This window comes from Vidua chalybeata, chromosome 2, assembly GCF_026979565.1.
Source record: "Vidua chalybeata isolate OUT-0048 chromosome 2, bVidCha1 merged haplotype, whole genome shotgun sequence".
Classification (NCBI taxonomy): Eukaryota; Metazoa; Chordata; class Aves; order Passeriformes; family Viduidae; genus Vidua; species Vidua chalybeata.
In genome coordinates this window covers 27,910,595-27,932,807 of record NC_071531.1, presented here as the reverse complement: position 1 = coordinate 27,932,807, position 22,213 = coordinate 27,910,595, and the positions used below count along the sequence as shown (strand labels likewise).

The 22,213-nt window shown below is 43.6% G+C and overlaps 1 protein-coding gene across 2 annotated transcripts in view; it reads left to right on the top strand.

The window, feature by feature from the left end:
- ECRG4 (ECRG4 augurin precursor) overlaps positions 1-22,213 on the top strand; it is an 80,663-nt gene that overhangs the window by 49,623 nt on the left and 8,827 nt on the right. Inside the window, exon 1 of one of the 2 annotated variants that reach the window (XM_053934269.1) lies at positions 10,585-10,689. The exons of the other annotated variant lie outside the window; for it this stretch is intronic. The gene's annotated coding sequence lies outside the window, so the exon portion shown is untranslated. Of the gene's footprint in view, positions 1-10,584; positions 10,690-22,213 lie in introns of those variants that run through there. 2 annotated transcript variants of the gene reach the window in all.

The window sequence follows — 22,213 nt, the reverse complement described above, 5'->3', positions numbered from 1 at the left end:
ACTGGGCTGGGGTGGCAGGAACTCCTTTGTGCTGCCCTTCAGGTGCTCTCCTGATGACCCGTGATCCTTCTCCAGCCTCTGGGCATCTCATGCTGGCCCTGGCCATCAAACTGGAAGGGATGATTGAGGTTCTTCTCCCTGAGAAACTTTATTTTAACAAACTTTAAAAACTTTGTTAAGCTTCAAGTTTAATAAACTCTTTAGTTTAAATGAAACAAACTAGTGAAAAGGAGGGAGCAGTAAATTGTTAGCTGCCTATCTAAAAACAAGGGAGCTGCAAACAGTTATTCTAAAGGCATTTTCTTCATCCTGCTCACTAACTTGTAACTCAAGTGGAATAATTAATTAATTTGAGGCACTCTGAAATGTGCAAATGTGTTTCTCATCATCTCCTGTAATCAATCACTCTACAGGGAGACAATTAATTTATCAAAATTAGGAATAACTGATAGGGTTGTTTCACAGTTCCTGTACCTGTAGAGAGGAAAACAAAACAATTAATTAAATAAAAGGGAGAATTTCTCCAAAGCAATGACTCCCCAGCCAAATAAAATTCAACCTCTTGTGGTAATGAATTTATTTTGGGCTTGGTGAGGAAGGTGGTGATCTCCAAAGGTAAGCAGCTTCCACAGACACCAGTGCCCAGAAACTGTATGAGCTCTCAAACTGCAGTGCTGTTGCCAGGTGTCAGCACTTTCTCCTAAGCCGTTCAGTAACATTTGAACACCAGCTTCATTTTAAACTCATTGGCTCACTGATTAACTGCTGAGGTGCAGTTCCATCAAACGCCTGGCCGCAGGTAGAGGACATGTGGGCAGCTGCTCCCTCTGCCCATTGGTGTCACCCCCAGGATGTGCTGGAGGTCACAGTCCCATTGGTGTCACCCCCAGGATGTGCTGGAGGTCACAGTCCCCACAGCAGCCCTTGTGGAAGACAACTTTTTCCAGGTCCTGGCACAGGGGGAGCTACCAGGCCTGAGGCTGCTGAGGACGGCCGCAGGGCTCTGCCCTTTCACAAGCTGCAGCAGCTGTTAGGTGCACGTTCACTTACAAAATTTGATGTCTTGATGCTTATCTTGAGCTGAGCTCAGTGGAACACCAAGTCTGGGGCTCTTGAGTGATCCTACAATGCAAATATTACATAATAATTTATAGAAGTAAGAATAGGAAAATGAAGTAACCAAAAGCTTGTCTCAAGCTCTGTTGAGGCTTTTCTTTTGAAGACATTAGGATTTTGATTTGGTTCTTGAGAAAATTTTTTTCTTCCATGAAAAAAACACTAGAAGTATGTTGTTCCTGCATTCAAGTATAGGATTCTTCCACATTTTCTCTACATAATGAAGCATTATAGACTTATTCCTAATCAGTTAGCAGCAAGGAGTGAAGCAAGGATCCTACATACTAGGCTTTATCAGAGAGATAATGAAACCCATATGACATTTCAGGGCAAGCTTTGAAAGCCTTTTCCTTAGATAAGCTATCATCCACTCTGTAAGCAAAATTCTTGTGATTATGGGTTTTCCCCCACCTTGATTTTCATTAACATAATCATTTGCATAAAAAGCAAGATTCTTGTTTCTGAAAAGTCCATATTCTCCTGCTGCTTGTTTCCCCCCACACCCCCAAAGTTTTCATTCTCTGTTGGCAACTTGATAAATCGCTTCCACTAACTCAATTATGGTATCACCAACAGAGCTTTATCACTTCAGGTGATAAGGAATAAGCAGCAAGCACAGCCACAAAACCTGCAGGAATACAGATTATGTTTCCATGTCATTTGCTCCATTAACAGCTTGTACGGAGTGTTTGAAAAAATAGAAGGAACAAAAAGAAGACATGATAGAAAGAGATTATATTCTTTACATATCTCAGATGCTTACAGCTGAGGTAATGCATAAATTATGAGCCTCAGGTAGGGCCTTCTGAGAGCAGTGGAAGGACTTCCATCAGCTCCAGTGAGTTTCAGATAGAACAATGCATTTGGAGTGAAGCAGAGTACCATTACATAATGACAAAAATTAGAGGAGAAAAAAAAAGACGCAAGTGAGAAGAGAAAAAAGGCTGCAGGCATTTTTGCTGACTTGGATATGAAGGTTCACAGCATAAAGCCAAAAGAGATCCATATCTAAATGGAAATGAGGAAACCGCTACATCTGAATGAGATTTTGCTGATCCAGTCTAATCAACCTGGTAAATGTTCAGATACTTTAGTAATTAAACTTTAACTTTAGAAGCTAAATTGCTTCTAAATAAGCTCCTGGGATTTATTTTTTGCATGGAGATCAACAGTATTCTTGTCTTCTACACTACGAGAGTCTGGAGCAAAATTCTGGCAGCCATCATTATACTCCAAGCCACCACCAGAGACAGATTTCAAGAGGAATAGATCCATATTTAATTATAGTGAAGAAGACCTGTGCAAAAAGAAAAACATAAAAGAATTGTAACTAGAAAAATTTCATCTAGTATTTAAATCACTAAGTGCTACAATCAACTTGTGCTCTAAAATAAAATGCGTTGTGGGAAAGTTAGGGGATGAAACTACTGTGATAACGACGGGTTACTGTGAAAGAATAATGTCTGGTTAATAGTCACCATCCAAAACATGTTTAAATATTTCTAAAATAGAGGCACATTGCCACTTGGAAAATATAAGGAGTACCTGTAAGACAGGAGAATCTGTCCCAGGCAGGCCATGAGAGTGATTATGAGCAGCCTCCTCAGCACAACTTCCCAGGGCAATGTTGCACAAGAGGAGCACCAAACAGAAGTAGTCACGTTGTCTGTGCAGCATGCAGAAGACTACTCTGGAGAGAGATGCCCAGGTATGGGGTCCATGCTGCATGAAGAACAAGGAAATACTGGGGAGAGCCACAGGAAGACAGTGCAGGTGACCCTCAGCCTGAGACCAAGTCTTCCCAGGTATGACTTGAGGCAGAAAGGTTGTCATTCTCACCTAGGAGAAATCTTAGCAGCCTTATGTTCATGCAGACATAAAAATCTCTCTGATAGGGAAATGGTGTAGTGTTATAAAGTTACAGACAAGGGGATAACAAGATCCAGTGGGTAGAAATTTAAGTCAAGTGAATTCAACCTTAACACAAGAACTAATCTCCTACTGCTAAAGTTAATGGGATGTTGCAGACCCTGAAGAGGGAAGAAGGTGGGTGCCTCTGCCAGTTTGTGTTAACACATGCCCTTTACAACAAGCTGCTCTCTTTGGATCATCTGCGCATAATACATACAGAGCCACAGAGTGGCGAGCAGACAGGAAGGACCAAGGCACAGGGGGTCAGGTGCAGAGGGGATATTGGGCAGATTAGATCTGGTATAGGCACATACGTCTTATTTGCACTGCTGCAGGTGGCTGTGTGGATGAAAATGCAGTGATTCCTCTCTCTGGTGCCTTCTTGCTCCACAGAGAGGCTGGGGAACACTACAGGTCCAGGCAGTGCCAGCACATGTTGATAAGGCCATTAGTGCAATGAAACTCCCTGCATCCAGGCTTCGTGCAGTTGCCTGGGAGGTTCTTTGGGGGGATATTTTTATCCTGACAATGTTTGCCTACTGTATATGTATTTCAGAAAAAGGCAGAAAGAGGAAATTTAATTCCAACAGGGCACAGTAAATCCAAACAGGATGGATCATAGCACACCAAGGCAATTGGTGCTCAGAGAAGATATCAACACTTCTTTTGCATTTTATTTAGCCCATTGACAGATACAGAATTGGGCCAGAAGAAACCTTTGAGCAACATCTGCTGGTGTCCACCACGCTGAGGAGAGGCCACCATGGGTGTGCTGACTCCTGGTGCCCACTTCTGTCTGACACCACCACAGCCTCCTCAGCTGATGGAGCTTTGCTTCTGTCTCCTAAGTGGAGAGTGCCAATGAGATGCAGTGCCATGGAGGGAGTCAGCTTGGGTTTCCTGAGCTTTGGGTACCTGAATGCTGAGCAGAAATGAAGAGGTTTCAGTTGGGAGCTGGACTTCTCCAGCTTCCTGCTGAACCTGGGTACAGCCCTTTAATTAATGGGAAATAATTGCATTTGACAGAGGAACAAGCTGTCGAGTAATATGGGAAAAATTACTTTTGATTTAGCAGAAGTCATTTTAACCTGACGTGTCCTGTAGGAAGCAGGTGCAGATATGCATTTCTAAGAGCAGGATATGTTGTCTTTTCAGAAACATTCCCCCTTCACTGGAGACACATCCTATTTGGACAGTGGCTGAAAGACAAGAGATGAAAGGCTGCTGAGCCTGATGTTTCCTACCAGCTGGCACCACTCCACCTTCCTGCTGCATCAGAGAGATGGCAGCAACCAGTGGGGTGAGATCTGTCAGGGCACATGTGGGTTGGAGTTGGACCTGAAGAAGACTTAGGATGTGCAAAAACTCTTGACTTATTTGCTTATCAAAGGATTTAGGTTTAGCTTTCTGGAAGAAGCTGGCACAGACTGAGCTCAGCTCAGCCCCACAGATATCCAGGAGGAACTGGGTTCCTCAGTTCCTGGACCTCTTTGAAAATCCCAAATTTCCTCTCCCCTCCTGCCCCTGGGGCAGGGGCCATCTCAGGATGCTTACTTGTGACTTATTTCATAATGTAGTGAAATAATAATGATATGAGATCTTAAACTCACTAAACTCCAACAACTAGTGTAATGTGGAGTTTGAAGAGCTGGCGATCATAAATGGTTAACTAACAAGTGTTTACAGTGTCTCATGATAGTTGCTGGCACTAAGACAAGGGCAGTAAAAAGTGGATTAGATGAAGATAAATGTGAGACACAGGCAGAAACAAGTACTCTAGCAGATGTGTGTGGAAATTAATGGGGTGGTGATAATAACAAATTCTGATTCGCCACACAGTAAATGTGTCTCTTGATAATCGGTTTCCAGCAGAATACCAACCGGGCATGCAGAAGACAGAAACCTAAATGTGACATCTCCACATTGCCAATGCATTGGATGGACACAGAAAAACTCAAAAAAAGATGGCTGGAAAAGTTGTTTTGTCCCCTGCAGTCTTCAAGATTTTACTTTCTGGATCTGTGACCAAGGCTCTTGACAAATAAACCCCCAGGGATACAAGGGAAAGATTTCTCCCAACTTGAGCCGAAATCTTGGCCATGTTCCAAGCACTGCTGCAGATATCCTGTCTGATGTGGGACGGGCAGCCACCACTGACCCCATATGTCTGCTCATCTGCCAAACTGGGATGTGAAAGCTCCCACACAGCACAATGCTTTGCCAGATGTGTTATTGAACTTCATGTGTTTATGTTTGTGAAGAGAACATAGGATGAAAGGCATTGCAGAAATGCAAGATATGATTTGTTATGATTTAAGAGCCATTCTGGTTTAGCAATGTTACTTTCAAATATTTGCATCCTGCAGGCATTTCCAGATAACAACTCAAGCTCAGCTTTTCTTTTCCGGTACCAATTTTTTAAAAAAGCAGAGTGGTTTCCAAACCCTTTGGAAATGGAACTTTGAGCATGCCTGCTGCAGCCTGTATGACCACATGGACCAGGATGTGGCTCTACATCCTGCATGGAGGCATGGAAAGCCGCCCTGTTCTTGCTTCTGTTCCCCACGTGAACAGACCCAGCTTCTTCCCCAGCTTCACCCTGCACACCCATCCTTGCGGGCATTGCAATGAAGGGAACACAAACCAGGCAGGGACATTTTGCCAATGTGTGTGGAGTTGGGGCTGTGGCAGGGCAGGGAGGGCAGGAAGCCCCAGACTGGTGTCACTGGGGGTAACTGTAAAAAGAACCCACCTCAGCACTGCTAACCAGAATTTCTTCCCACTTACCTGAAGTGAGGTTTGCATGAATGTGAGAATAAATCCTGTGGGATGTCTCTGAGCCCCTGCTAAAATCCAGTAATTTGAATAAATACAGGGGACTAAAGACAAAGACAATGGAATTTATGGATTTCCATCTTACATCCTAAAATAAATATGTCATTTTCCATTCCCAGTGGAGGTAGCAAGTACCTCCCTGCTCAAAGTTTTCCTGCTGAGAACACTCTGGCTACATGTGATGGTGCTGCTCATATACTCTGGCCCACGGCCCCTTTCTCCTGGCCTCCCCATGTTCAGCCACACCAGTCCTGGGCCTCATTGCCTTGGGCTTGGGTAGTGAGGGGTCAGCAGCTGAGTGCAGTGCCCAAAAAATCCCCAAAACGACTGGGTGGGGACCTGCTGACTTCAGGCTACCAACAATGCAGCCCAGTCAAATGCAACTAATTTCCCAGTCACTGCTTCTTGCACACATGACCTGTTAAAAGGATTAAATTAAAAGAATTCCCAGAGCTAATCTAGTGATGATATGATGAGAGACAGGAGCTCAAGCATATCCCAGAGGTGACTGATCGGGTTTCCTAGGATGTATTATTTATGGGGCCATCTGCTTTAGACAAGAGTTGAAGTCTGAAGAGGAGGATTTTGATGGAATTCACTCATTTAACTGGGACAGGGTGATGGTGTAAGGGATGCTGTGGTTTCTCACCACTCTCACCACCCCTCTCCAAAAAATGATGCTGTAGTTATTTATGGAATAAAGCTGGCAGCAGGGTACCTCTGTGTCAATGCCCTCAACAAAATGCTGCTGAGCTCTGGGAGCTCACGTGTGTCCTTACAGAAGGGGCCATTCATAGCAAGGTCCATTAGCATAAGGAAGAGAGGTGCAAATATGTTGCAGTCTGAGCTACTGGTACTGCGAAAAATATATGAGTACAAACAGAGCCATGACTGGAATGTGAGGAGGTACAGGGGGTAGCCAAAAAGAGGCAAAGTCAGGAGGAGAACAGGAAGAATTTCCCCAGGGTAGATGATTTAGTTACTATAGGGAAGAATTTCCCCAGGATAGATGATTTAGTTACTATATAGCTCAGTAACTGCAGGATCTGTTTACAGCAATTACAGACAACACAAAGCAAAATCACAAATATAAAAAAGGACACTTTCTTTCTGATTTAGGCTGACATACTATTTAAATAATATGGATCAAGCAATCTGAAATAAAATATCTTAATGAACAGAATTCCCTTCTGTCCATCTCCCACAGTGCTAAAAGTAGCTACGTTCTGCTGACATTTCCCCATCACATGTGTGTTATCAGATTTTTAAATATTGAAGCTTCCTTGGGGTAATGTCTAAGCCTTTCTTAGTGATCAGGAGTGAAAGTCCTGTAAGTCTCAAATCTTTGGTTGGGAAAGTTCTACTAAATCTTTACACAGAAATTTGCTGGAAGCTACCTGTCAGTTTGCTGCCCACTTTCCAGTAATTCAGACTAATGACTCGTCAACACCCCTTTTTTTTTTGCCTTTTGCATCTGTCTAGAAGGAGCTTTCTGCTCCAGTTACTGGTTTAATAACACAAGGCTATGTACCGAGGCAACATTCTCACCCAGTCTTACTTGATTTGTCTCATGACTGTTTTCCTAATCCTTATTTTTCACTTTTTGAAAAACATTATCTGAGCAACTATTTCTAAAGATATAAAGATTTATACTTCTGAATTGGGGTATTGCTTCAGAGCCGTTCTTCTGGACACTGCGTTTATGCAGGAAAGTTTTGATTGCAAAAAATGCAGAGTTAGAGTCACAGGCTATAAGAAAGGTGAATGTGAACACCAGAAATCCTTTTATGCAGATTTTGCTTAGCTGAAATTTCAGCTTAAATTTCAGTTCCTGTATTATGGAAGGTTTGTCCCAGAGTTGCTACCTGTAAGTGTTTTACCAGGCAGACAGGAATTAGACTTCTGTCTGATAGGTGGTTTGTTGTATCATCTGTGTGCTGGGATATGCAGCCTGCAGAAGGAGCCTGGATTAAGCTATTTGGCAGGATTGTTCTTGCTCATGGCCTTCACTGAGGTGCCTTTCTGGTGTAGCTGCAATCTCACTTCACCCTTGGCAGTGGCACGCTGGGGCATCATCGGGCTCTTCTGGCTGGAGGACAGTCATGGATCATCATGGACAGTCATGGATTGTGACAGCCAGGAAGAGGGAGCAACAAAGCTCCTCCATGAGTGGCCTTCAGCCACAAGTGTAACATCAGCTACCCTTCCATGAGGGCCTGTGACAAAGGGCTGGGTGCCCTCAGCATCTCCTGCTCTGTGCCACCTGGACAATGAGGGTGCTACGAGGTGCATGTGTGCAGTAGAGGGAGTCACATGAAACCCCCTCCACGGGGCAATGCAGGCCTGTGTCGCTTGCATACTGCCAAACATCCATGAAGGCAACCCTTTGGCACATGCTTCAGTCTCTAAATAGCCAGCAAGGTGTATGCAGACAGAAACCTGCGTGAAGATGAGTGCCTGGGGACAAGCAAGGACATGCACTCTCTTCTTGCTGCAAAAGTTTGAGTCAGCAAGGTGATAAAAAGCAATCAAACCACTGGAGTCCCTTTTTGTTCCTGTTGCTGTAAAAATAATACTTGTGACAGACTTGTCTCTCCACCTCCCAGTCCAAAACTGTCCCAAGGACTGGATTTCTCTTCCAGATCACTCTGATTGGCAGCCCTTCACCTGCTTCAGGGAAATTACTCACAAAAAACAAGACCTTTGGACCAGATGGAGGGACAGGGATTTTAAAGCCCTTACAGGACAAAAAAACTGGAGTGGCTTGTCATCTGCATGGCTTTTGAGCAGGTATCTCTGCAGAGACTTCTTCATTTTCCAGGAAAACTGGCTGAAATGTTATGAGAGCTTCTTAAGGAATACCTACAGCAAGCCTACCTCCCTATGTGTTGGCACAGCCCTTATCACAAAGCGTCTTGCTGCTGCCACTGTGCAGTCAAAGCAGGGGTGAATACTCCATTACTGTTCGGTTCATTTTTGCTGGATTATTCTTCTGCCAGATTATTCTTCTGGTGACTTAACTCTGGTGAGTTAAACTGTGCAGGTGAAGACATGATGTTGTCAAGTCAAGGTGATATAGGTGGCGAGAGTACCTCCTGGAAGGGATGAAGGGAGAAGAGAGTCTCTTCTTGGTGGTGAGATGTCCCAGTGTGTCTCAGTCTCATCTGACTTGGCTCTCAACATTGCATGGTGTTTTCCTGTCCCCTGTGCTGTGTCTCATTCAGTCAGTAGGAGGGTGAATCAGGAGATCAAGTGAAATGATAGGAAGGTTGTTTCTCTCTTTTCTCTTGGGGTATTTGCTGCCAAAGCTGCTTCCCTGATCTGGACCACTGCACAAATCTGTGAAGGGCCATGTGGGCAGACACAGCAATGTGGGGAAAAGCAGGGCAGGGTTTGCTTAACCCACCTTTGCTGTTAAAAAAGCATTCACCACATTGGAGCTTCACACAGATCAGACCTGAAGCTAAATTTTATTTTTCTAAGAAGACATCTCTTGAGTAAGGACTGATGTTTTCTGGGGAGTCAGCAAATAAAAAAAAAAAGGCTTTTGGTGGCTTCCAGGTGCTGTTCCTTTAGGTTTAAAAATCTGTGCCAAGTGGACTGGGTTTTGCTGAGTCAACAGCAAGCCCCAGTGGTGGTGCTTTTGAAGTCTGCATGATCCTGTTATTTCCAAGTGGTGGCAGTAAGTAAAGCCTTTCCTCCCAGTACTCCTACATGAAGGTGGACATGTGGCTGGCTGCCTGGAGGTGAGCCCCATGTGCAGTGCCTGGGCCCTCATGGATTGCTTATAGCTGCTTTGCCACTGCATGTCCAGGTATGTCCCATGAGCAGGAATATTCACCCTGATGTGGCCAGACATCCTGAAGTATGATCCATTTCCACTGAATGTCTGGATATGTATCTTGGCCATTCTGACACTAAAATTATGTAATGTGCCTCCAAAATACAGCTGTAACTGCATCAAGTGTTTATTTAAATTGATTGCAATTCTCTTAGGCCATTTGCAACATTACTGGGATATCCCACTGGAAAAAAAAGAGCTTTTTAATATACAGATGCCACACTCATTGTCTATTCCTCATTAGCTACATATTCAGATACATTAATTTGATATCATTTATGTCCATCCTGTTTATTCCTCCTGGATCATCCGTAACAAGAATTTGAAACCACTGCATTTGTGGTAAAACACAGTTTTGCTGCCACAGCCTTGTGAAGTTTTGAGCACAATGGGTGTTTATCAGGAAAATGGGCCTTTATGGACCCCAGCCTTGTTTCCTGCAGTAAGGGGAGCCTGCTGGTCATACCTTTGGCCTCTGGCCCTCCTGCTGACCCAGGTGTGCTGTCCCTCCTGTGTCTCAGCTCTGCTGTACCAACACATACTGGTTCCCAACACCTGCAAGGAATTAAAGAGCTCTAAAATGCTCCCTGGAGCTGGGCGCTCATCGTACAGTACAGCTGACACAAAAGCTGAAATTCCTTTCACATGAGAACATGGGTACATCTGCTTGCAATCATTTTCCTCCAGGCAGCTGGCCTGATCAAGGAGAAATGTGATTCTCCCCACTTGGTCCAAGGAGTGCTGGGTAGACGCCTACAGCCAAGGGGCTGGGATCTGGGAGAGGCGGAATAAATGCGCCTTTCACGCCCAGCATCCCCACCAGTCCCGTGGCTCCCGTGCTCTCAGCCTTGGTCGCTTCTTGCCCTGCTTGCAGGAGGCAAGGCATGCTGAAATAAAGAGAAACTTTTCCTGTGGCAGGAAAGGTCATTTCTTCTGGCCAGGCATTCCCATCCTGGGAAGGAGACAGGAAGCATATTGCATTAAAGGTAAACTGATAAAATATTTGTCTGCTGGAAGACAGGGAGGAATGTCAAAAATATGTCAGTGTTCTTTAAAAAAAAGATATTGTGGCATCTTACTTCTTCCTGACAACAGCTGTGGGGTGTCATAAAGAAATGTTTTAGCCTTCAGTGATCTGTAGCCTCATGCAGGGCATTTTCCTTGCTGGGAGGATGCTCTTTGTCTGCCTGTGCACGCCTGTGTGTGTACACACTGGGATGTGAATGCACACTCTGCAGTGGAGGAAATGACTGAAAGTATTAGAAGTGAGTGGATATAGAGGGGATATTAGCAGAGTGCCTGGGAAATCTAATGTTTGTTTGTTATTACTTCCTTTGTTGCAGCTGACCAATGAGAAAACAACTTAAAAAATCACTTCTTTGATGAAATGTGCAGTTTGTAACACAGATGTCTTATGGTTTGTGTACTTCTGTAGGTTTGTCATATTCCATGTTAAAACTTGCTTTTTATGCTGCTACACAAGAGGACTGAAGAAGTAATTTATAGGTACAATTAAGAATGCCATGTTTGGAGAATAAAGGGAGAGTGTTTTCAACAAAAGCAAGCTTGACAATTGTGGTTCAGCTTCACTGTGATTCCTGAAAGCAAGCTGAAGGCAGCAGCCAGAGTGTACTTTTAGTCTTCAAATCTGATCATCAGTTGATATGTTTGTTAATATGTTTGCCCCAGCTCCTCAGGCTGGACTTTACTCATAGTCCAGATATCTGAAGACTTGAGCCAGGTTTGCAGAAGACATTAAAAACTCAGTGATGCAGTTGTAGCCACAGTGATCCAAGGCACATGCATCCCAACCCAGCCACATCATCCCTACAGCTGGACTGATTAAAATGGTCAGAAGTGACAGCTCACCACAATCCTGCAGGAAAATGCTGTGCTGCAGGCTGGGCAAGAGGACCTAGGGCAAGGCAGCCTGCTTTGTGTATACTGTTTGGAGGCATGTGGTTAAATCAGACATGGGCTGCTCCTAAACTCTTTGAACTGAACTCTTGCTAAGACCTCCTAAGATCTTGGTTTCAGTCAAGTTATATGCTTGGCCTCAAACAAGTGCCTAATAAAGAAAGCAGTTCTCTTGAATAAGTCTTACTTTGGACTTTTTTAAGAATCTGTTTTGTTTAGGGAAGTTTTGGTAGGTGGAAGAACACCATCCCTTAACAAATGCAGAGAACAGTGATGGACAGATAATGTTAAAAAAAATTGGCATGCAGAGGTTCTGCATATTTTACGTTTGCAGTTTATTCACATACATTCATGCACACCTGTAGAGTTTGAAGGTGATAGTAGAATGATCTGTGCTAGAGCATGAAAATTCAAAGGGAAACATCTGTCATTAAAGAACAATAGGAAAAAGCATTTATTTATCACAGGCTGAAATACAGAAATGTTTGCATGTTGTGTTTGCCTTGATTTACTAAAGGGAAGACTTAATGATATAAAGAAGCATTGTCTGTAAAACACTCTGTGGGGTCTGCTGTTTTCTGGGACTTCTCACGTGAATGTTCATTTGGGTGTTCCAACACACTGACACAAAATCCACCACAGCATTTTTAGAGGCCTCATACTCAATGTATTTTTTTGATACGGCTTCATTCCCTGCGAATACTAATGTGGATATATAGAGATGAGAAGCTTTCCAATGACAGACAGATGGGCTGCCTTTAAGGCTGTGTCAGTGGCCTCTGAAAATACTGATTGCCAAGTGTGGTTACTGAAAGAAGATGCTGAAGCCTTTGGATTTGAACAGTTAACAGAGCGTGCATCAAATCTGGATTTTCAGTTATAGGAAGGATAAGCCCTTACGTCAGTCCTTCCCTGTGGCAGCCATTAAATCTGATGGTTGGGTCTCAATGTAGCTATGGGAAAATGCACATCTGTGTTCCTTTGCTTTGGGAAGTCTGTGCTTACAGAGAATATTCTTACCACTCACCACACAGATTTCATCCGCAGCAGGAGGATGAGTTTTTGTTCTAGGCAGGAGGCACAAGCACAAGTCTTTAACTTTGGGGAGTAAATGGAATTTGTCAAGGCCTTGTAAAATCACTCTTGCCCGCTGGTCTTTCTAATGTTACACCAGTGCCCTTTGCCTTCTCTGTCTCTTACTCACAGCCTCTCTGATCCTTGTAGTGCTGTCATCAGCCACCAACCTTTTTCAGCTATTGCCTGAAGCCACTGCTGAGCAATTGGTGGGAAAACAATATTGGTTAGGTTGGAGGAAAGTTGGCTTCAGCTGGCATTCTTGTATAAATTTGGAGAAATCCATTTTTTAGGTGACTTGTGAATGTACAAACTCTACACTACCACCTGTCTCCTCCTTCCTTTCACATCCAAGAGAGATGCATTGATTTTAAGGCTAGATGACATCACTCTAAGCTGACCACATGCATAATTCAGGTCCTCTGACATGCCTGCATAAAGTCATATTTCAGGATCAAGAAGAGTACCTGTGACAGAGACTGTCTTGACAAGGAGATGAAAACCTCTCCTTGATTAAGAAAGATCCACATAGTCCAAGACAATTCTTTAGAAGTTGTTACAGTATTGTTAACATCCATCTGATGTTTCCCCTTAGACTCTGAGCCCATTACACATCCAATTAGTTTAAAAGAGCTTCAGAAGGGAGGCTGCCTCACTACCTGCACTGCATTGTCCATGCACAGAATTTAAATATCAGTAAGAAAAATACATATGTTTCATAAGCATAGTTTTTCTTGTCATAAACTCAGCCTCAGATCATTTGGGATAATTTGTTCCTGAAGCTGCCTATATAGTAGAGGAAGGGAATAGGAAGATACATTTTCCAGCATATTTGCTATGCAGAAAATGTGCTTAGATCTTTGATTAGTGTTCCTAGTTTGTATTGTTTATTTACATATGAGTTTAGTCCTATGTAATGACAGCTTATTTTGAAATGAAAATATATGATATTTAAGTGGAGACTGGAGATGAATAGGAGAGAGACAGCTCAGATGAAATAATAAGAGTTCGAATTTGTTCATTATGATACCAAAGTGAAGGTATTTTGTCAGCCTTTGTTTTAATCTGTTTCTTTTTTTAGTCTTGCCGGGGTTGCCTGTGTGCTCGCAGGGAAATCAATCTATGCCTTGGGCAGTGAGATCTGTCCATGGCTAGGGACACTGATTGATTGTTTCATATATTGAGACTGTAGGTTTGATGGGAATTCTATAGGAATGGTAACAGCAGTGGAGATGTGAAGGTTTTGGCTTCTTTACTAAAATACATACCTTACAACCTATGTTCCTTCTTATCAGATAGAAAGTTCTCTCTCCACTGTGTATTTATCTCTTCTATGTATTTCTTGTCTCTTTTGTATATTTCTCTCCTTCCTCTTCAAATACCTCAGTATGGATTGTTTGAAGTACAAAATAAAATTAGTAAGTCATGTAAGATTAGTATTATGGAAAATCTTTTCCATGGACAAATTCAGGGGCTTTGTGATGATTCAGTGATTTGGTTGCATTTTTTGGTGCTTTTTTGGTGCTTATTTTTGGTGCTTTTTTTTAAAGTGTAAAATAATTTCTCATGACATGGCCAACTCAAACCCCATGACAAAAATATTCATATGAAGTTATCAAGGGTAAAGGATTGGCTTTACTAAACCCAAGGACAGCTATTGTATTTAAATTAGCAGAACCACAACTTTTCTTATCCTAGTGCCTAAATTTTGCACAGCAGCTGGTCAGGCCCAGTCTCTAAAAATTGTGCTCCCATGATGGGTATGATGTTCTTCAAAGTATGACTGATCTATCATTTTCTCTTAATTGAAAAAAAAAAAAAACCAAACAGCAGAAACCTTTCTATTTGCTCCTATCTCCTCCCTGCTGTCCAGCAAAGCATTGGAGTCACGGTCCCTGGAGGTTTTTAAAAGATGCATGGATTTGGCACTTAGAGACATGGTTTAATGATGGCCTCAACAGTGGAAGGTTTGTTGTTGAACTCCATGGTTTTAAAGGTCTTTCCCTACTAAATGTTTCTATGATACAGTGATCTTACTATGTCTGGTTAACAACTGAAATTCAGAAAAAACTTCTTCACAGAAAGGGTAACAGCATTGGAATGAACTCCCTATGGAGATGGTCGAGTCACCATCCCTGGAAGTGTTCAAGAAACAGCTGGACGTGGCACTGCATGCCATGGTTTAGTTGACCACGTGGTGATTGGTCAGTGCTTGGACTTGCTGACCTTGGAGGTCTTTTCCAGCCTAAAGATTCTATTTGATTACCAACATCAAAGTGATATTGCTGTCCCTACATTAATCAACATAAAAATTACAAGTTTAAGTGACATCTTTAAGAAGATGTTTCTATTCCAGTTATAAATTAGTAAAAATAAACAATCTAATACTACTCTGTGGCATCCCCCAGTCTATCATAGAGTCATTACTGTGCCACTGCCATTTCTGTAAGGTAAAATAAATTCTCAAAGGTTTGTCTGTGTGTTTACTCACTGCTGTATGGCTAAACCCTAACCTGGACTCACACGTGAGAGAAAGAGATTGGTGTCATCGGGGCATCAGGGCATTACCAAGCTCAGGTCCTCCCCAATTCCAAACACCATTCAGGAATATGTACTACACTTGCAGCCCATTTTAACAAATAATTACCAGGTAAAAGTGTCTTTGAATTGTAGCAATTAGGTGGTAACATTACCTAATAAAAAGGCAGTCACTGTCCTTCACTCAGGAACTTCAGATCTGCCATGAAGGATGTAAAAATGTGTTAAACCAGGACAAGGTTCTTCAAAGCAAAAAATCACTGTGGTCCTCTTTAAAATGAAAAAGGAGTCAGACACAAAGATATGTAATGGCAGATCTTGAGAGAGGAGGAGGCTAAAGAATTTTGTGTTTGTTTTGGTAAAAGTAAGTGATTGAATTGCTCATTCCTATATGAGGAATTACATCCTCAGAATTCCTCTCTCTGAAGCTGATTAACTTTCAGATTAAAGTTGGTATCTGGTCTGGCCCAGAAACTGAGTGATCCGGCCAAAACCATGGCTGTCTTGCCTGCCAGGACATTTTTGATGGAAGGGAAACAACATGCTGGAGATAGATGGCAGCATCTTATCTCCTCTGTGCCATCCTCTGTGGCAAGAGTTCCAGGGCAAAAGAGAAATTATGCCGGTGCCTCAAGGAGTGAACAGGGACCCCAGAGGCCTGTCTACATTGACAAGTGCAGGCAGGTTCTTCTGCTTGGTTGATGGAGAGCCAGCATGGGTTCAGGAGTTGTGCAGTCCTCCTAGCACAAGGAGAGCTAACGTGAGCTGGGTCAGGCCCCATGCGGTGATTTGGGATCAGAGACCAGCAGCCTTCCTTTCTGTCGCTCACCAAACACAGGCTCAGGAGAGCAAAGAGATGGGGATGAAATGCCCACCTTTCCAGCTGAGCCATGCTTCTGTGTTTTCTGAGATCCAGGCATAGAGTACGATTTAATCTTTCTGAGATAAATGGGATTCCTTAAGGCTCTTGTGATTAAAAATGCATGTGTGCACGAATACTTGCCGGGTGCGTGCCTAAATGGTCACAACAGGCAAAAAAACCTCCCCTCAAATTTCCATAGCTTGCAGCCACCCACCCTTTGAAGTCACTGGCTTCCAGAGACAGCTGGATGCAGTGGGGCTTCACAGGGGAAGATTAAAGATGTCACTATCTCTTACTCAGCAGCAGCAGAGAGAGACTACAGAGAATGCATTCTCCTGGAAACAAACTGAACTGTAAATCAGAGAGGTAATCCAACATCAGATGAGCAGAAGCATGGGCTTATTCACAGGCAAGGCATTGGTGGAACTGGGAAGCACAGATATAAAGCAGAGCCAGCAAGAGCGGCCACAGAGCAGATCAAGAGGGGTGTTAAGGTCATGTGTGATAAAGCCAGGAAGACAAGTGAGGTTTCTGCTCTAATAACCTGAGAATCATGCTCCAAGCTGTGATGCACTGCATGTTCCTAAGGCTCCCAAGGGCTCATTTTTGACCTGAGGAGAGAACAGTCACCTGCCCTCTGCTGTGGGTGACTCTGCCATATTTTGTATTTCGACTGTTTGGGCAGACGTTTTGCATCCTGTGGGCCTGCCTCGGGCAGGCTGGCAGTGCTGCTGGAAACTGCAGCCCATGTGATTCCTACCTGCCTGATAAGGCAGGCAGAGGAAAGCAGGTGGTTTTGCTTATGCTGAAAATGCCTGGCACACTCCAGGCAATGTTCCAGCTCCTCTGCTTTGAAACACGGGCTTCAAACTGAGCCAAGGGTGGCAGCAGTTCTCTGGGATGTTCCCCCTTTTCCTTCCCCATGAAATTGCACACACTTTCTCCTATTTCAAATAAAACCCTCATATTTTTACAGCATGTGCTCAGTAGGCACATGCTGTGTCACTGCAGGTCTCTGAGGCTCATGGCTGTGCTGGTGAGGTGGCAGTGGAGGGCACAGGGCTTCCCCTGCTGCCCAGGCTGCCCAGCATTGCTGCAGGTTCCTGGCGCTGTGGGGTCAGAGGCACAGGGAGGGAAACCTTGGCTAGACCTATTACAGATTCACCTGTCACTGTCTCAGGCTCTTTGCTCCTCAGAAGGCAAACCTGTTCTGCTAGTAAACTTCCCTGCACAGGCTGAAATCCACTCTGGAACATGCCCACATTTTAACCACTGTCATCGCTAAGATTTAAGATTTTTGAGATTTTGCATTTGCTAAGCTTTGAGTAGGTGCAGCTTGTTTGTTGGGTGGGTCTGGGTTTTTTTTTTTTTTTTTTTGTCTTGTTTTTTTTGGGTTTTTTTGGGGTTTTTTTGGGGTTTTTTTGTTTTTTTTTTTATTTTTTTTGGTTTTGTTTTTTTTGTTTTTTTTGTTTTTTTTGTTCAGGGTTTTTTTATGGGTGTGTGTACATTCTGAATGTGAATAATAAAATAAGGCAATGAACACAAGTAAAATATTGCTCAGAAATAAGAAGCATAAAAACTAAGTATCCCAAATGACAGCAGTAAAGGAAAGAATGATTTGAATAAAATCATGCCATGTCAGAAAAATAGGTATTAATGTACTACAGTCCCTCTCCATCTCCCTTCCTGTTAAATCTGACATACAGACTTCCTATATGCTTCCAGGTTTATCCTAAAAGTATGCTGGAGGCAGTGGAAGAGAAAAAGGAGAAGGATTTCTTGGAGAGAGAATGTTTTTATCCCTCTGTGGAAAAGAAGCAGCCATGATCTGATAACATTGCTGAACTAATCTGCTTCTCACTGTGCTTATCACCAGAGCAGTAAGGTAAATTTTGCAGTGAGGGCAGCAAAGTACTGTCAGTCAGTGAAGGGAGGAGGACGGACAGAACAACAGACACCATTTCTTATCTTGCAGGCTCAGACAGAAGCTTAGAAAAATATCAGCAGTAGCCAAGCAGGAGCAAAAAACTCCCAGCAACTTTATTTTAAGTTTATTATTTATTTATTTAGTTAGTTAGTTTATTTTATTTTCTATGGAAAATATGAGCTCTGATATTTAAAATGGACCAAAGAACTACTGCAACCAGTTGAGATGCAATGGCTGAAATGTGTCCCAAACCATGTGTCGAGGACAATGAGACTCACAGCTGACAACAAATAAATTTTTCCTAAAGAAAAGATGTTTGCTCTGGGTCTTGGGGCTGGTCCTGTCACTGTCAGGACATCCTAGGGGCAGTGGAAGAAATAATATGAAGCTCAAAATATTTTGGAAAGAACTGACTGATGATTTAAATATTCTTCCTTCTGTTTGGAAGGAAAACAGTTCTTCAGCAGTTTTCTTGGAACAGGCTGCAGAAAATGATTTGGAGTGCCAAGTGCCTCTACCCTAAGGCAAGCAACCTGGACAATATGGCTGGGAGATTTATGGAAACCTTATTAGCAGAAAGTAATAATTTTCTGGGTGTTAGGAACACTGTTCAGTGCTGCCATGTTCTTGATCAAATGGATCATTTTAGTGGATTGCTAAAATCTACACAGTGCTTATTTGTAAAAGATGAAGTGTCATCTCCTGCACTCCCTGGCCAATTTCCAACTTACCTATTTGCCTATCAAGTTATGATGACATTGAGCCTCATTATTTTATTCTAAGTCTCATTATATTTGATAGGAGGGTTTTCTTGCAAATCCAACTTTGGGAGTTCTGTGATTATATGAGCATTTAATCTACACTATATTTTAGAACATTACTGTGTTGAAACACTTAAAATCATGAATCCTAATAAAGAAAGAGGGAAAGAAACCAAGATCAATCTTTTTAGTGTGTTTTTTGTTGTGCTTGGAATTACTGAATATCCTTGAATAGCCATTACTGATACTATATCTTACATTTTAATGGACAAACCACAGCTCTCTCAACAGCTACTGTGATGAGAGGCAAAAGCAGTGGTGTCTCTCCTATTCAGAGATCTCTTTGTACAAAGTTTTAGGCAAAATATAGAATATTAACTGTAGTTATAATAGTAAAACACTTTAAAATTCAGGATGTTTTGAGCCAGAGATTCTGCCCCCCCGCAACCTCCCCACCAAAAAAGCTACCAGAATTTCTTCAATAAGCTCCTTGCCTTGCTTCTGCCTGTATATTCTTGAAGTCAGGTTCAGAGTGGTTTCTACTGGGTTGCTCCCAAATTTTTGCCTCAGGCTTGCAAAACCATAATCCTCAGTCTAACCCCATGCTGGAAAAGTAATGAAACCACCAGCTCTATCCTGCTATCCTGCTGCAGGCTTCCCTCTAATTCATGGTCTTTGTTATGCTGAGGGGCTTGATGGAGTTTGCACCATGAGTGAAAGGGGCCCTGCTCACTGCTCCTCATTCCAGAGCTGTCTGGGGAACTGCCCTGCTGACAGCATTAATTAACATCTTTCAATGAAATTTCAACATCAAGGACCTACTACTGTCACTAGTGGTGATGAAAAACATTTAATCAAATGACATCACTGGTGCAGACTTTCTTACCTAATGCCCTTGAGAATGCTGCCCAAGCACACCAGCAGAGAGCTTCCAGCGCTGGTGTGCCAATCAAGCACAATTTGCTGGAGGCAAATCAAGCCCTAAAACAAGCCCTAAATCAAGGCCTAAAACAAGCCTTAAACACCTCCATACACAGAATCACACAGAATAACAAGGTTGGAAGAGACCTTCAAGATCATTGAGTCCAACCCATGCCCTAACACCTCAACTAAACCATGGCACTGAGTGCCACATCCAATCTTTTTTCAAACACATCCAGGGATGGCGACTCCACCACCTTCCTGGGCAGACAATTCCAGCACTTTATCACTCTTTCCATAAAACATTTTTTCCTAATATCCAACCTGTATTTCCCCTTGGTGCAGCTTAAGATTGTGTCCTCTTGTTCTGTCAGTTTCTGCCTGGTGAAAGAGACCAACCCCCACCTGACTTCAGCCACCTTTCAGGAAGCTGTACAGAGTGATAAGGTCACCTCTGAGTCTCTTTTTCTCCAGGCTAAACAACCCCAGCTCTCTCAGTCGTTCCTCACAGGGTTTGTGTTCCAAGCCCCTCACCAGCCTCGTTGCCTCCTCTGGATGTGCTCAAGCGTCTCAACGTCCTTCCCAAACTGAGGGGCCAGAACTGGACACAGCACTCAAGGTGCAGCCTCACCAGTGCCAAATACAGGGGAAGAATGACCTCCCTGGTCCTGCTGGCCACACTATTCCTGATACAGGCCAGGATGCCCTTGGCCTTCTTGGCCACCAGGGCACACTGCTGGCTCATGTTCAGCCGGCTGTTGAGCAGTACCCCCAGGTCCCTTTCCACCTGGGCACTGTCCAGCCACACCGTCCCCAGTTTGTAACACTGCAGGGGGTTATTGTGGCCAAAGTGCAGTACTCGGCACTTAGACTTATTAAACTTCATCCTATTGGACTCTGCCCATCCATCCAACCATTCCAGGTCTCTCTGCAGAGCCCTCCTACCTTCCAACAGATCAACACATGCTTCCAGCTTAGTGTCATCTACACATTTGCAAATGAAAGACTCAAACTTCTCATCCATGTCGTCAATAAAAATATTGAACAGAGCTGGCCCCAGCACAGACCCCTGAGGGACACCACTGGTGACTGGCCCCAGCTGGATGCAGCACCCTCACCACCACTCTCTGGGCCTGGCCATCCAGCCAGTTCTGAACCCAGCAAAGAGTGCTCCTGTCCAAGCCGTGGGCTGCCAGCTTCTCCAGGAGTGTGCTGTGGGAGACTGTGTCAAAGGCCTTGCTGAAGTCCAGGTACACAACATCCACAGCCTTTCCTGCATCCACCAGGAGGGTCACCTGGTCATAAAAGGAGATCAGGTTGGTCAGACATGACCTACCCCTCCTAAACCTCTCCTGGCTGGGTCTGATACCCTGGCTATCCTCTAAGTGCTGTGTGATGACACTCAATAGAAACTGTTCCATAAACTTACTGGGTACTGAGGTCAGGATAACTAGCCTATAATTAACAGGATCCTCCTTCCCAACCTTTTTGTGAATGGGCTGCACATTGGGAAGCTTCCAGTAATCTGGAACCTTGCCAGTGAGCCAAGACTGTTGGTAATGATGGAGAGTGGCTTCACAAGCTCATCTGCCAGCTCCCTCATCACCCTGAGATGGATCCCATCTGGTCCCATGGATTTATGAACATCCAAGAGTCTCAGCAGGTCTCTGATTGCTTCCTCCTGAATAACAGGGGGACCATTCTGCTCCCTGACACCATCTGCCAGCCCAGGAGGACAGCTGTCCTGAGGACAAGCTGTCTTCCCACTAAAGACTGAGGCAAAGAAGGAGTTAAGCACTTCCGCCTTCTCATCTGCAGTTACTAAGTTCCCTCCCATCCAGTAGACAGCCGAGGTTGGTCTTACTCTTCCTTTTGCCATTAATATATTTGTAAAAAAAATTTTATTATCCTCTACAAAAGTTGCCAAATGAAGTTCCAATTGAGATTTGGCCTCTCTAATTTTTTCCTACATGCCCTGGCAACCCCCTTAAATATTTCCTGAGACACCTGACCCTCCTTCCAAAGATGATAGATCCTCTTTTCATTTCTAAGTTCCTTCAAAACCTCATTGCCCATCCAGGCTCGATGTTTGCCTTGTCAATTCATCTTTCGTCACACAGGGATAGTCTGTTCCTATGTTCTTAAGATCTCTGTTTTAAAGCACACGCACCTTTCCTGAGCTCCTTTGTTTTTAAGGGCTGCTTCCCAAGGAACTCTCTGAATAAGTCTCCTAAATAGGCCAAAGTCTGCCCTCTGAAAGTTCAATGTAAGAGTCTTATTGATGTTCCTCCTGAATTCACCAAGCATCAAGAACTCCAACCACCACATCTCCCACCAGCCCATCTCTATTTGCAAACAAAACGTCTAACATAGTCCCTCCCCTGCTGAGCTCACTTACCAGCTGTGACAAAAAGTTGTCATCCACACAGTCTAAGAACCTCCTGGACTGTCTCCTTCCTGCTGTATTAAGTTCCCAGAAGATGTCTGGCAGGTTAAAGTCACCTACTAGA